At 37.8% G+C, this 16,902-nt stretch overlaps 1 non-coding gene across 1 annotated transcript; it reads right to left on the minus strand.

The window, feature by feature from the left end:
* Window positions 1-5,556: 5,556 nt before the first annotated feature.
* Window positions 5,557-5,660, minus strand: LOC140856799 (small nucleolar RNA R71). The gene has a single exon (XR_012140401.1). It is a non-coding gene; the product is annotated as a small nucleolar RNA R71 (small nucleolar RNA).
* Window positions 5,661-16,902: the final 11,242 nt, after the last annotated feature.

Raw genomic sequence — 16,902 nt, forward strand, 5'->3', positions numbered from 1 at the left:
AGCTCAAGAGTCTGAATCAACTAGGATTTTTTCTAATTGATTTTGAATTAAATTTTTTTAATTTTGATGAGTCCATAAGTCAAGATTGATGTTTAACAATATATCATAACTACTCAGAAGATTTAAAATTTGATGAAAATACCAAAATTATCTTTTCATAGTGAGTTATAGTGCAATTCAATCTTTGATCACATAACATTCCGAAAAGGCCATGGGTATGAAAATATATCAAACCTAAATATCTATCCATATATATCTCAATCTGATAATGATGATTCGATTGATGAATCAGAAAAAATTTTTTGCTATTCATCCCTACTCTGACCAGAGACTCTCTAAGTCATCATCCTATGAGATCACATAGGATGTTCTCTCCTCCTACAAAGAGTGATTGATTCTTTATTGACCACTCGTAACCTCCATGCATACTTTGTCATACCCAGAATATCCCATACATATTCAAAGTGATGTGCTAGGGAATAAACCAAAGTAAGGGTCTATATACATAAGGTACCATGGTGATATCAGGTCAAAAGTTCACATATATCACTCCCACTGAAGAACCATCTATTGACATACTGTAAAGCTTCATCAGATGTTCTTTCTATAGGTCAGTTCAGTGAACTCATTTTCTAATGAGCACCTATATTCTTTTATTAGTATCACCACACAAGTGGTTGTGAGATCAACCACCCTCTCCATCGAGCATACATAGGATGTACCAATCTTATCGGCATCATCAATCTCCGACTCGATGATCCAATGACTGAAAATATTTTAGATTGAAACTATCAAGATTTTAGATCTCACTGGCATGATCTCATCATGATCCTAAATTCATTATCCTAATCTATCAGATTTATCATAATCATAAAAATATGATGCAGCAAATGATAAAACATAATATTCATAAATAAAAATAACTAATGTCATGCAAATGAGTAGAAAAGAAATAAAAAAAAAAATTTTTTGCATCCCCATGCGATTGGTTTGTAGGGCACTATTCTTTCATGCTCTGACGTCTCCTCAGGAGACTAGAGGTCTGCCTTCTTTTGCTCAGCTTTCTTCTATTGCTAGCCCATATGGCATGCGTTCTCTTCTTGGTGAGATAGACCCAGATGTCTGTCTCATCTCCATTCCTGAGAATGTGACCTTTGATAACTGGAGAGTCATCAACAAATTGACCTAAAGGGTGATGCTTCTTGTGGAGCTGAGAGGAATTGACCGCATGTCCCTTAGCACTCAGCAGCGGTTCTCCGTGACTGCCGTTTATTAGGTGCCATCCTTATCTTTCAATCATCTTCCTGGTTTTCTCTTCTCATCCCTTTATTGACCATCCTTCTCTGTATGTCCTCCATCTTTTAGTCGATGCCTTGAACCGCTCACATCGGGAGGAGATGAACAGGGTCTTGCTTAAAAAAAGCCAAGTCCAACATGGCCGTGGTGCACGAACAAGCCAAAATGACCAAGGTAGAGGTTGATAGGCTGAGGGAATCCCTCAAAAAAATTTTTGTTGATCTCATGCGGTGGGGGGAGGAGCTTCAGTCGGCTAATGCGAAGCTCATCTAGGCCGAGCAGAAGGTCAAGGAGTGAGCGATGGAGGCCAGGGATCAGATCATCATGGTTAGGTGGAAGGCTGAAGATAGGATTGATGAGGCTCATCGCTCGATTGTAGAGTCCTACAAGGCTTCAAAGGATTTTAGGTGGGAGTTGGCTCAGGCAGTTGACAGCTTCAAGATGTCAGAGGAGTACTACAATGCCCAGGTTGCATTTGGCCAAGATTCCTTCATCGCAAGGCATGGGACCGAACTTGAAGATTGTTGCCGTTAGATCGCTGCCCTATCTCTTGACATTGATCTCTCTTTCTTGAATGAGGATGAGGATGAGGATGAGAATGATGAGAAGGCTACGGAGGAGGTAGCTCCTCTTGATTTCATGGTCGATCCATCGAGAGCATCTTTGGGTCCCCCAAAAGCTACACCTGATCCTTCTATTCTTTAGGACAAGGTCGAAAGATGAAGCCTGTATTTTCTTCCTTTCTTTCTCCCATGGAGGAATGGTCATTAATGAAACAACATTTTATCCTTCTTATGTTTTCTTTCACTCATCTAGCTTCGCTCGTGCACCCTCATCGAGTATACTCCTTTAGCTCTTATCGTCAGCCTTTATCGGTGGAGCCTTTATCAAAGGCATCTGCAGCAAGAATCAAGTCCCATATAGGCGACCTTGAAAAAATTATTAAGAAGTTAGATAAAAAAGGCTTCTACTTGAAAGAAGTTGTCAAAGTCCAGAAAAGTTCTAGACGAGGCCTTTGCGGAAGCCAACTGACTAAGGATGATAAATCGTTTGAGTGTCGTGGCATACTCCATCGAGAAGGCCAGACTTGTCATCGAGTCTGCACATCTATCAAAACTTGTTGAGTACGCCACTTGGGGCACCGCTGTTCGGGAACAAAATCTTCGTGTCTGGCTTCATTGGCTTCATTGATCTTGTTCATTGGTCCGAATAAGATCTCCGTGTCTCCTAAGCACTCCATGCTGCTTAGGAGAAATATCCAAGTTTGAGCACTCTAGGAATGCAGTCGTCGAATACGATCCCAGAAAGAGTCTGCAAAAAATGAGAGAATCTTGAGATCCGATCGGACATGAATCAGTCGATCTCATGTCTCCAAATGACATGATCAAATGTATGTTTGATGTGGGGTATACAGTGGGCCTTTGGATGTGCTGTAATCAGATCAGTGTGATGATGAACACTTAATTTAGGATGCTAGAGGCACTAAATATTGTAATCATTAATATTATTTTATTAAGAATTTAATGCTATCTAGTCTATTTTGCAGGTAATTGAGAGTTTGGGTTCATATGATTCAATTTGGACTCAAATTGGTTCATATTTGAATGAACCAAGCAATCAGCTCTTATTTCAGTATGAACGCAACTTAAAGATCAAAGATCAAGAAGCAACCTCTCTAATCAAAGGTCCAGATTAAAAGATAAATGGAACGATGTGTGAACACAACTTATTGATCAATGGAGAAGAATCAATATGAAGATCCAAAGGTCCTTATTCACACTCCCATCTCTCTTTTCATGAAATCCTAGCCTCCTCACTCTATAAATAGAACCCCAAGACCTCTCTCTTTTTCAATCAAGCCAATGCCTAAGTTCTCTTCAAGCTTCTCTCTTTCTCTATCCCTCTTCTTCTTCTTCATAAGTCTAGGAGAGGTACCAACCCTAGCACAATATATTCCTCCATAGATCTTTTTTCCATATCCCATCAAATCTAGGAGAGGTTCTAATCCTAATGCCGCTACACTTTCTCTGTTACATATCGCTTCCATCAACCTTTCTTTCTTGGAGTTTCTGTACCAAGCCTTCCAGCCATCCTGTCGCTGTCTACACGGAGGAAGATGAAGGATTCAAGGAGACACATCCACCATCGGGTGCAACAAGAAGATCAACTTGGTTTAGTTGTCTTGTATCATAATTTTATTTTTTTTCTTTATATATGCTTCTTTATTAGATTAATAAAAAGTAATTTTATTTTTTATGCTTCTTTTTTAGTTTTTTTATAATTTATTATTTTTTTCTTTTATATTTTCAAAACAATCAAACAGATCCCTATGGATACGATCCCGACTCACCCTATCTACATAGTAGTGAGTAGGATTAATTTTGGTGTGCTACGATATGCATCAAATTTTGATGCCATTGCCAGAGATTTTGGCTCAATTATTTTGAAAAAAAAAATTAAAATAAAAAAATCTATAAAATAAAAAATATATTTTACTATTTTTTAGATTTTTATTTCTTAATTTAGATTATTTGATTGCTTTTTATGTATTCTTTTCCAAAATTTTTGCCTCATATTATTCTTTGTATATTGTAAATTTACTATTTTATATTTAATTTTTTTATTTGCATGTATAGAAATATTTTCTACTTTCTATAACCTAACAATTTACTGCTTTCTATAGATTAGAATAATTTACTATTTTATATAATTAGTGATTTTTACTTCATAAGTAGATTAGATTCTTAGCCTTTTATTTGGATTACGTAGTTACCTTTTATTCTTCACTGTGAGATTACCTTATTTGCATAGTTAAGTAGTTACCTTATTTATTATTGCCTATTATTCCTAGTGATTTACTACTTTCTATAGCTTAGAATAATTTATTATCCTAAAAGTAGATTTGATTTATTGCTTTATTTGTAGAATACCTACTTGCCTTTTAATCTTAGTATGATTTACTTTTCATTTAGTGAGATTCACTTGATCTTCTAATATCTAATTAACCTAGTTTTAAAACTTACTTTTTATTTCTTCTTGCTAAAAGATAACATAATATAAAAGAAATACAATGATAATACATAACACTTGACTAATATAAATAAATTAATTAAATTTTAAAATCCACTTAACATGTTTGGACATCTTTTTCTTTTGCATTGCATATTTTCATAAAAAAAAATCTTAAAGGCAAAATCCTAATCAACATAAGGTGGGGATTTCATCACCCTTCTATGGCCCATAAATCACCACCTTGCAATTACATTGACCTAAACTTCTAATTTAAAATTGATTAGACATTGACCCTTAAGGATCCTCGAGCTCAATAGGACAAGAAACCCTAAAAGTTAGACTAGGTTCAGGTTAGTCAGTTTAACTGGTGTCTAGAAAAGTGGTTCAGAAATTACATTCTGAAGGAAGGTGGTTCATTAATTGATTTCGTTCACTAACCTGGCGAACACAATTGGTGTCTAAGAAAAGCAACGGAGGGACCACCACCAACTTTACACTTACCTGGCTAGTTGAGCGGCTAGTCTGCTACTTGGAGTACTTAAAGGTGACCTTGGCAGTTAGGAGCTGTCTAGATCTAGGATAACCCATAGATAGGATTGATTGAACCACTTGATTGTTGACTAAAAATATCAAATCTAATTAATTCTTCTCTATCTTCCTAGCATTAGAACTCCTTAGGTTCTCTTCTTTAGAATTCTTTTCCCTCCTCTTACTCTCCTCTTCTCTTTCAAAAAAAAATGTTGAAATTAAAACTTGATGAGATCTTTTGGGTGCATGCTAGAATGCCGATCATTACAACCTGATTTACACCCATTAGACCTAGAGTTAGAAAAAATGATTCGAATAAACCAAATCAAAACCATGGATCCAAAATAAGAGACTGACCCACCATGACAATTGAGAGAGTATTTTACTCCCTCATCTTACACTTACTCGTCATGTATCCAGCCTCCTCCTGCGGAGACGGCACAATACGAAATCAAGTCTAGCATTATTCAAATGCTTCCATCATTCTATGGACTGATGAATAAGGATCCGTATAAATACTTGGATGAATTTTTTGAGATATGCTCCACAGTAAAAATCCAAAACTTCTCCGATGATGCCCTCAGGTTGAAACTGTTTCCTTTTTCACTAAAGGACAAAGTCAAGTAATGGTTAAACTCCCTAGATTCCATAATCATTTCAACTTGAGACCATCTTCAGAGAGAATTCCTCAAAAAATACTTTTCAATTAGAAAAATAAATCAAATTAGAAAAGCCATCACTAGTTTTTCTAATTGGATGGTGAACTTTTTCATGAGACATGGGAAAGGTTAAGAGATCTTATTCGTAAATGCCCCCACTATTAGATGTGTGCCCTAGATGCCAGATTGGCTGACACATTCCTATACAGATCTAAGGGCAAATTTATAATTTTGACTATAAATGAATAAAAAGATTATTCTTCTATCACATCGTATACATTGTGTCTATGATACATCCTTTGAGTTAGTAGGAATGTAAATTCATATTTTCAAGAGTTGAAAATTTAAGGCATGAATTTACATAACTAACTCATAAATAGCTCCTGACCATAGGATCATCACGAGGATGGTGATCGATCCAGAAGGTTGGTGTACGATCGCTTCCTTAGGATAGATGTGTCTTGAGTCTATGGTGTGGAGACACCGGAGTGAGAGTATAGTATTCATTGAGAACAAAAGTACTGAGCGTGACCACTTCAAGCAGTCATAAGGAAGTTACCTTCTCGTCAATGACTAGCTCGATACAGTAGTTGTGTGTCTAGTTCTTTGACCTGAGGTGCATAACAGTTCATCTTGGTGTGTTATAGTTTGACTACACCATAACTCGATCTCCTAGCCATTCGAAATCCTGAGGTGTATGTTGGCTGTAGCATATTCATTGTAGGAACTAGATCGCACCAAGATGGGATCTATCAACCTCAGTAGATGAGAAGAGTAGTCCTATGATAATTGAAAGATCGAGTCCTTAAGCCCATGACTATGGCAGAGTGAAATAATGAAAAAGAGTTTTCCATTAAGATTTCACATCAGACTCGGATCGATCGATTAACTTATATGACTGATGTTGTGTTTGATGAATTCACCTTAACCTTAATTCAGTCAGGACTCATGATAGAGGAACTCAATCATACAGGTAGCTACATCGAGAGATTCATCTTCAGTTCTATAGATTGCCATCATATACTGCTAGGTGTCACTGGTAGATTTTGAGAGCAATTAGAATGATATTGATGATCGATCATTCTAATTGTCTAAATTAGAAGAGTTCTGGTCCATCGAAAGGAGTTTCGATGATGTCAATGATGAGATCATGACATGTCTCATTACCATACAGAATTGAATCTAACTGGATCACACAAATAAGGGTTAGGATCTGGATGTCATCAATTGAGCTAACCCAATTGATTTGGATAAGATCCAATTAGGTTCAAGGAAATTATGCTAGCACACGATTGAGCCTAACTTTCTCCTCATGTAATCTTTATGTCTCTACTGAGCCAAATGTGATTTGACTCATCCAGAGAATCTTAGAAAGATTTTTTTAATCTAAATAAAGCTTGTCCAGCTCAGAAAAGACTTGTCTTAATTCATAAGATGAATTTAAGACAACACCTACTAATTCCTAGCACCTGCCAATTTCATTTTATGACATCTATCAAAAGTTGACATATGGGTCTTAAACTGAAGAGGCCTCATTGGAGGATTTTTGTGGAGTGTCCACAAGCCAAGCCACATCAAATTGGGTGCCATAATCAGATTATGGTGTGAGCCCAATTGTATTAAAGTGGGTGCCCCAAGTGGATAAGGATTGGAGAGTCTTGATCAATTTAAACTCTTGGGCGCCACCTCTATTTGTGCTTATCCAATGTTGGTGCCATCTTTTGGAGATAAGGTGGGGTTCTTATCTGATATGATCAGATGACATCACTCTACCATTCAAAATTTTTTCAAAATTTATTAGAATTTTTTGATTGGTTGAATGATGTGGCACTACGCAGCATACAGGGCCTATATAAACCCTGCTGCGCCTAGGGTTTCGAGGCAGAAATTGTTTTATGCACAAAACCCAATAGCTGCTACCTCCTCCCCTCATCTCCATATTCTTCCTACTCTTCTTCCTCCCCTCTTCATGTCCAAAGAGTTGGACATCCATCTGGCAAAGATCCAAGGTGTGGTGACGCTTGGAACAGAAGGCTGCAGGACTTCTTCGACAGGCTGCTGCTCCAACTTCAGGAAGACTTTTGAAGATCTTCCTAATCAGATTTAGATCTAATTTTTGGAGTGTAGATTTGTAAGGAGAAGACATTCTAGATTCTATCTAAGTGGATACTGGTAGATGCCATGTTCTTGCGTGGTTACATCAGAACCTCAGCTGTGCAGAGATCATCTACAGGGTAATCAGATTACCCTTGAGGTATTACTTGTTTCCTCATCCTTTTAGATTTATTTTAGATTTAATATCAGATATGAAGATTAGATATAGAGACTTAAATCTAAAATATATGTAGAATAATTTTTTTTTAAATTATTCCACCCCAGATTTGATGAAATCTGGAAGATCCTATAGAGGAAAAGTGATTTTCCTCCTTCAACTGGTATCAGAGCCAGATTATTGGCTCTATTTCAGATCTAATTTAGATCTGATTTCAATTTTTATTTATTTGATATTAAAGATTTTAAATGTCATATCAGATATGATAGGATCTGAAATTAAAATATTTAAAATTAAATCTAAGAAGATCTAACATGCATAAGATGCATGACTAGACTAGGATTAGTTAAATCCATGAATAATCTTAAGTCTTATATTTTAATGAGATTAAAATATAAATTAAATTAATTTATTCTCTATTTTTATGATGTTATAAGTATTATAATCAGATCAAAAAATAAAAAATAAAATTTTAATTTTTTCATAAAATTGATCTGCTGCATGCCTAGACTAGTTGTAGAATTTTCTAGTAACTTGTCTAGAATAGATTTAATTTTGAATAGTTTAATTTAAATCTTATTTTTCAGATATTACATGTGATGTATCAGATCTGAAAGTATGTTAATTAGATTGATTTTTGATACATGAGATGTATGCAAAACATGTATTAGTTAGATCTTAAATTGTATATGTGATATGTTAATTTAGATCTAACTAGTTTTGTAGTTAAATTTATATTTCTGATTAAGGTATTCCTCATGGCTGTCCGATCATAAGAACGAAGTAGGATTTTAAGACCCTCTCTTCCTACTCAATGGGGTGTTCATATGATGTGTAGGGGTGCCGCACGTTCATCCTTAATCAGAAATCAAAACTTACTTTTCTGCAAAATCCTAAATCCTGAAATTCTAGAATTTATTTTACATGCTTTGTTTATGAACCCAAACTTAATTAATGAATTAAGCTTATGAAATTAAGTTAGGTTTAAAATGGAGAATTTCAGATCTAAAATATTTTCATAAAATTAGATTCAGGCTTGGGTAGCTCAATTAGGTCTAGCGATTGATCAAATCGAATCAAGAGTTGTTAGGTGGGATCATGAAAGCTAATAATTGACCAGCCTAATAGGATTAAGTCTGAGTCAAGGTTGAATCACATTTAGATGTGACTCGATCAAGTTAAGACCTAATTTGGCTCAGTGGTTAGAGCCTGGATTGTAGGCTAATCCAATTAGTTCTGGTTCGACAACTTGGTGTCTAAGGTAAGTTGGACAGATGCGACCGACTGTTTTTAATTGGGAGCTACTTGACTCGAATGCGTTCTTGTCAAGTTAATGACATATCCCTCCCACCGGTCTCACTTACCTGGCCATATGTGTCGACTCAGTTCTGATTAGAGGTGGCTAACAATTCGAGCTGACCCATGCCACTAGGTTAGTCATAATTATTATGACTATGTTAAGTCAAGTTTAATGAGACCTAAATCAAATCTTCCTAAGAAAATATTAAGTCTAGTCTTCCACTATTGTGGATGTGCGGGCCCTTTCTGGGGTTGATTGTTCTCAGCTGGTTACAGTGGCTCAGTTGCATCGAGAAGATGCAATCATGTCCATTAGGCATTGGATGCTACGAATTAGAGGATGGATTGGGCTCAATATTTCAGATACGGTGAGGGACCCAATCAGAAATCTAGTTCATACAAATGGTGGGACTGACTTAACTAAGGATTGGAGCAATATCCGGACACGGTGAGCTTCATGAATTAGAGACCAAGTTTTGGGTGCACTATGATTAGAGAATCATTGGACAAGAGTTGTCCACTCATCGGTTGACCCATCATCAATAACTGTTAGGTGAGGTGGTGAGCCAGTCGGTGAGACCGCACCACCCACTAAAAATTACTGATCATGAAGATTTTCACATCTCTACCAAGGGAGTGTAGGGATCTGAGAAAATAGTGGGAGCCTAATTTATTTTAAAAATAAAATCTCTAAATAAATTAGTTAAGTCTGATTACAAAATCTAACTAGAAACTTTCGACTCTCTACAGGAAATATGTCTACCTCCAACCCCCTGACAAAATACTAGACACCCACAGATTGACTGGACCCAATTTCAAAGACTGGTTGAGAACTACAGAATTATTCTGAGTTCTAAAAAATTGACTCATGTCTTGGATCAGAACTCACCTGCCATGCCAGCACGTCTGACTGCTGAACAGAGAGTGTCTCTGAAAAAGTAGATGGATGATGATAACAAAGCAAGGTACTACATGTTGGGTGCAATGACTGATAACTTGCAGTGCCAACATGAGAATATTTTGACTACCCACCAAATATTGGCTCACCTACAAGAGTTGTTTGGTGAACAGAGTCGCGCGACCAAGTATCAAGTTTGTCAAAGACTTTTTAAGGCCAAGATGCGTGATGGGCAGTCAGTCCAAGATCATTGTTTGACAATGATCAAGGATCTTGAGGAGCTTGAGAAGCTTGGTATCATCTTAGACAAGGATTTTTAGATTGATGTGATCCTTTAGTCCTTGTCCGATGCATATGGTCAGTTCATCATGAACTTTCATATGCATAAGATACAGTGTACCTTGGCCGAGTTAATGAACATGCTGGTTACGGCTGAGCTTTCTATGAAGGGTTCAAAAAGCTCAGTTCTTACTATGGAGCAGACTTCTTCCAAGAGAAAGTCTTTTGGAAAGAAAAAAAGTCTGTGAAGAAGCAGAAGTGGATGGCATGAAGAAGAAGACAGAACCGAAGAAGAAGGTTGCTGATAAGGAAAAATATTTTCACTGCCAATCAGACGGCCATTGGAAGCAGAACTGTCCTCAGTACCTGGCCACCCTGAAGAACAAGAAGGATGGTCCTTCTAGAGGTATGCTCATTTTAGAGTCTAATCTTATAGTTTCTTCTGCATCCAGTTGGGTGCTTGACTTTGGTTCTAGTGCTCATTTGTGCACTTCTATGCAGGGTCTTGAGGAGAGCAGGAGGCTGAGGGATGGGGAGATAATCCTACGCATCGGGAACGGAGCAAGGTTGCTGCTGTGGCCGTGGAAACTTACCCTCTGTGATTACTGTTAGGATTAGATTTATTTCTTAGAGATTGTTATTATGTGCCTGCAGCAAGCAGGAATTTGATTTCTGTTTCATGTTTAACATAAGAAGGATATGTGATTAGCTTTCATAAGGACCATTATAATATTTTTTATGAAAATAATAAAGTTGCAGATGGTTTTCTTATTAACGGTCTCTATCAGCTACATATTGATGTATCTATATTTAATATTGAGCAAAATGTGAATGCCATAGGAACTAAAAGGCCTAGAGATAGTCTAAATAATAGGTATCTGTGGCACCTAAGGCTAGGTCATATAGCGGAAGACAGGATTAACAAATTGGAAAAATTTGGCTATTGAGTCCGTTGACTTTTGAGTCATATCCAGTTTGTGAATCATGCCTTCAAGGCAAAATGACCAAGCTTCCTTTTGTGGGACATGGGGAAAGGGCCACAGACCTACTTGCCTTAGTACATATGGATGTTAGCGGCCCATTTGATGTGCCGGCTAAAGCAACTACATCTACTTCATTACCTTTATCGATGATATGTCTAGGTACGGGTATGTGTTTCTAATAAAACACAAGTCTGAAGCTTTTGAAAGGTTCAAAGAATTCAGACATGAGGTAGAAAAACAAACAGGAAAGCCCAATAAAGTTCTTCGATCAGATCGAGGAGGTGAATACCTTAGTCGGGAGTTTCTAGATTATCTTAAGGATAATGGCATAGTCTCTCAATGGACTCCACCTGGAATGTCTCAACTCAATGGGTTTCAGAACGAAGAAATCGAACCTTATTAGATATGGTCCGTTCCATGATGAGCTTCACAGACCTCCCCAAATTTTTTTGGGGACATTATCTCATGACAATAATTTATATATTGAATAGGGTTTCCTATAAAACCGTTCCTACCACACCATATGAGATATGCATGGTAAGAAGCCAAGTCTGAATCATCTCAGAATTTGGGGTCATCCGCTCATGTCAAGAGACAGCAGGCAGACAAGTTAGAGTTCAGATTTTTTAGAGCTCGGTTCATAGGATATCCTAAAGAGTCATTAGGATACTATTTCTATATTTCGGAAGACCACAATGTGATTGTGAGTCGAAATGCTATTTTTCTTGAAAAATAGATTATTCAAGATGGTAGCATCGGAAGAATAATTAAGTTCAAGGAGAATGTCTCTCAAGAGCAACGAGCTAAAAAATCTGAGGAACCTAATCAATCAGAACCAGTCTTAACACAACCTCTTCCACCTCGTAGATCGACTAGGGTTTTCTATCCTCCTGAAAGGTACTTAGGTACCATACAAGAGGATGTAGAGGAAATATTTCTCATGAAAAATGGGGCTCATGGTGATGACCCCAAGATCTATGACGAGAGATATCAGATATCAACTCCGAAAAATGGTTAGAGGCAATGAGATCAGAAATTGACTCGATGTACTCAAACCAAGTCTGGACCTTGGTAGATCCACCTGAAAGTATTGTACCTATTGGGTATAAATAGATCTTCAAGAGAAAGATAGGTGCAGATGAGAATGTAGAGACATTCAAGGCTAGGCTCGTAGCGAAAGGTTATAGTCAGCGCAAAGGCATTGACTATCAGGATACCTTCTCGCCGTAGCCATGCTAAAATCCATCCGCACATTGCTTGCTGTTGCAGCCTATTTCGATTATGAAATATGACAGATGGATGTGAAAACGGCGTTCTTAAATGGACATCTTGAGGAAGATATCTATATGGAACAGTTATTTGGTTTCACATCAGTGATGATGATAACAAGATCTGCAAGCTGCAAAGGTCCATTTATGGACTTAAGCAAGCATCTCAGAGTTGGAATACTGTTTCAATGATGTGATCAAAATTTTGGTTTCATCAAGAACGAGGAGGAACCATGTGTGTTCAAAAAGGTCAGTGTGAGCGCAGTTGTCTTCCTCGTATTGTATGTAGATGACATCCTCTTAATTGGGAATGACATTCCCATGTTGACCTCAGTCAAAGTATGGTTGTCTAAGGAGATCTCTATGAAAGATCTAGGAGAGCATCCTTTATACTGGGTATTAAGGTCTATAGAGATAAACCAAATAGGATGTTGGACTTTCACAGAAGATGTACATAGAGGAGGTGCTAAAGAGGTTTAGCATGGAAAACTCCAAAAGAGTTTATTGCCTTTTAGACATGGCATTCATCTCTCCAAGAAGATGTGCCCTAGCACACCTGAGGAGATTGAACGCATGAGCAAGATCCCTTATGCTTCGGCAATAGGGAGCCTCATGTATGCCATGCTATGTACACGACCTGATATAGCCCATGCTGTGAGTGTCACAAGCAGATATCAGTTGAATCCAGACGAAGAGCACTGGACTTCTGTGAAATGTATCCTTAAATACTTGAGAAGGACTAAGGATATGTTTCTAGTCTTTGGGAATGAAAAACTCCAGATTCAGGGATATACAGACTCAGACTTTATGTCTGATATAGATATCAAAGTCGACATCTGAAAGTCTGTTTATTTGCAATGGTGGTGCAATTAGCTGGAAGAGTTTCAAGCAGACGGTGATTGCTGATTCCACCATGAAGGCAGAGTACATTGCTGCATCGAAAGCTGCGAAGAGGCATTCTGGTATAAGAAGTTTGCCGCAGAGCTTGGAGTGATGTCATCGGATGCCATACCTCTTTGCTGTGATGATAATGTACCATAGCCCTAGCTAAGGAGCCAAGGTCTCACCAGAAGTCTAAGCACATCGAGCGGTGATTCCATCTGATCTGTGATTACCTCGAAAAGGGTTATGTCAAGGTTATGAGAGTCGACTCCACAGACAATGTGGTAGACCCACTGACTAAGCCAAATGGAACAGCAAAAGATCGAAGCCCACCTTGAGAAGATGGGACTTAGATATGTAGCCAATTGGCATTAGGTCAAGTGAGAATTTGTTAGATGTGTGCCCTAGATGCCAGATCGGCTGACATATCCTGTACAAATCTAAGGGAAATTTATAATTTTAACTATAAATGAATAAAAAGATTATTCTTCTATCACATTGTATACATTGCATTTGTGATACATCCTTTGAGTTAGTAGGAATGTAAATTCATATTTTCAAGAGTTGAAAATTTAAGGTATGAATTTACATAACTAACTCATAAATAGCTCCTGACCATAGGATCATCACGAGAATGGTGATCGATCCAGAAGGTTGGTATACGATCGCTTCTTTAGGATAGATGTGTCTTGAGTCTACGGTGTAGAGACACCAGAGCGAGAGTACAGGTATTCGTTGAGAACGAGAGTACTGAGCGTGACCATTTCGAGCAGTCATAAGGAAGTCTACCTTCTCGTCAATGACTAGCTCGATACTGCAGTTGTGTGTCTAGTTCTTTGACCTGAGGTTCATCAACAGTTCACCTTGAGTTGTTATAGTTTGACTACACCATAACTCAGTCTCCTAGCCATTCGAATCCTGAGGTGTATGTTGGCTGTAGCATATTCATTGTAGGAACTAGGTCGCACCAAGATGGGATCTATCAACCTCGGTAGATGAGAGTAGTCCTATGATAATTGAAAGATCGAGTCCTTAAGCCCATGACCATAGCAGAGTGAAATAATGGAAAAGAGTTTTTCATTAAGGTTTCACATCGGATTCGAATCGATCGATTAACTCATATGACTGATGTTGGGTTTGACGAGTTCACCTTAACCCTAATTCAGTCGGAACTCATGATAGAAGAACTCAATCACACAGGTAGCTGCACGAGAGGTTCATCTTCAATTCTGATGGGTTGCCACCATATACTTCTAGTGTCACTGATGAATTTTGAGAGCAATTAGAATGATATTGATGATCGATCATTCTAATTGTCTGAATCAGAAGAGTTCTGATCCATCGAAAGGAGTTTCGATGATGTCGATAATGAGATTACGACATGTCTCATTACCATACAGAATTGAACCTAACTGGATCACACAAACAAGGGTTAGGATCTGGATGTCATCAATTGGGCTAACCCAATTGATTTGGATAAGATCAATTAGGTTCAAGGAAATTGTGCTAGCACACGATTGAGCCTAACTTTCTCCTCGTGTAATCTTTTCTATCTTTTCTGAGCCAAATATGATTTGACTCATCCAGAGAATCTTAAAAGGTTTCTCTCAGTCTAAATGAAGCTTGTCCAGCTCAAAAAAGGCTTGTCTTAATTCATGAGATGAATTTAAGACAACACCTGCTAATTCCTAGCACCTACCAATTTTATTTTAGGACATCTGTCAAAAGTTAACATATGGGTTTTAAACAAAAGAGGGCTCATTGGAGGATTTTTTAAAGTGTCCACAAGCCAAGCCACATCAAATTGGATGCCATAATCAGATTATAGTGTGAGCCCAATTGGATTAAATGGGTGCCCCAAGTAGATAAGGATTGGAGAGTCTTGATCAATTTAAACTCTTGGGCTCCACCTCTATTTGTGCTTATCCAATGTTGGTGCCATCTTTTGGAGATAAGGTGGGGTTCTTATTTGATATGATCAGATGATATCACTCCACCAATCAAAATTTTTCTAAAATTTATTGGAATTTTTAATTGGTTGAATGATGTGGCACTGCGCAGCATACAGGGTCTATATAAACCCTGCTGCGCCTAGGGTTTGAGGTAGAAATTATTTTATGCACAAAATCCAATTGCTGCTGCCCCCTCCCCTCTTCTCTATATCCTCCCTACTCTCTTTCCTCCCCTCTTCACATCCAAAGAGTTGGACATCCATCTGGCAAAGATCCAAGGTGTGGTGATGCCTGGAACAGAAGGCTGCAGGACTTCTTCGATAGGCTGCTGCTCCAACTTCAGAAGACTTTTGAAGATCTTCCTAATCAGATTTAGATCTGATTTTTGGAGTGTAGATTGACAAGGAGAAGACATTCCAAATTCTGCCTGAGTGGATATCGATAGAGGCCAGGACTTGCGTGGCTACATCAGAACCTCGGCTGTGCAGAGATCATCTACAGGGTAATCAGATTATCCTTGAGGTATTACTTATTTCCTCATCCTTTTAGATTTATTTTAGATTTAATATCAGATATGAAGATTAGATCTAGAGACTTAGATCTAAAATATATGTAGGATAATTTTTTTTTAAAATTATTCCATCCTAGATTTGATGAATCTGGAAGATCCTATAGAGGAAAAGCGATTTTCCTCCTTCACCCACCACGCTGTCCTCAAATGGCAACTTGTTCAGTGTTTCTATGATGGTCTATCAAAGAAACACCGACAAATGATCGATGCATCATGTGGTGGGATATTCATGCTAAAGAGTGAAGACGAGGCTTGGCAGTTCTTTGAAAAACTTAGTGAGAACTCCCTACATCACATGTCTGCCGCCTCTAGAGAACAACCCATGTCTCAACAGAAAAGAGGTGGAATCTATCAGATTGGAAATGTTATGAATATCCACAGTAAGGTAGATAAGTTGTCCCAAAAATTAGACCATCTTCTGAATACGAACACTCTTCGATTCTACCTAATCCAGTGCAAGATGTTTGTGCATTGTGTGCAAGCCTGACTCATTTCGTTAGTGAATATCCTACCGCACCTCAATTTTCTGAATTTATGCATGAGCAGGTCCAGCAAGCTCAAGCCCAACAAGCTCGTAGATCAAAAAATAATTCATATTCGAACACTTATAACCTCGGCTAGAGAAATCACCCAAATTTTTTTGGAGATCACAGCCAGTGGTTGGCCCTACTGTACCTAGACCAAATTATCAAGACCCGACATACAGGCATGAACCATACCACCAGTTTCAAAATATTCCTCAACTATCTATCACTGGTCACAGCTCAGTTTTGAGAATAAGGTTCTAAAAATGCTAGAATGATTAGAAGTCAACACCCAGACCCTTAAACTCTCACACGCAATCCATTGCTAAGCTAGAGACCCAAATAGGTCAACTAGCAACCACAGTCAATAGGAGAGAAAGAAGAAAATTAACTAGCCAATCTGAGAGCAATCCGAGAGGATAATTCATGGTAGAGAGCTCCAATACTCTAGATACTTTTTTTGAACATGCCAAATCAAT

This window comes from Elaeis guineensis, chromosome 3 (assembly GCF_000442705.2).
Source record: "Elaeis guineensis isolate ETL-2024a chromosome 3, EG11, whole genome shotgun sequence".
NCBI classification, from domain to species: domain Eukaryota; kingdom Viridiplantae; phylum Streptophyta; class Magnoliopsida; order Arecales; family Arecaceae; genus Elaeis; species Elaeis guineensis.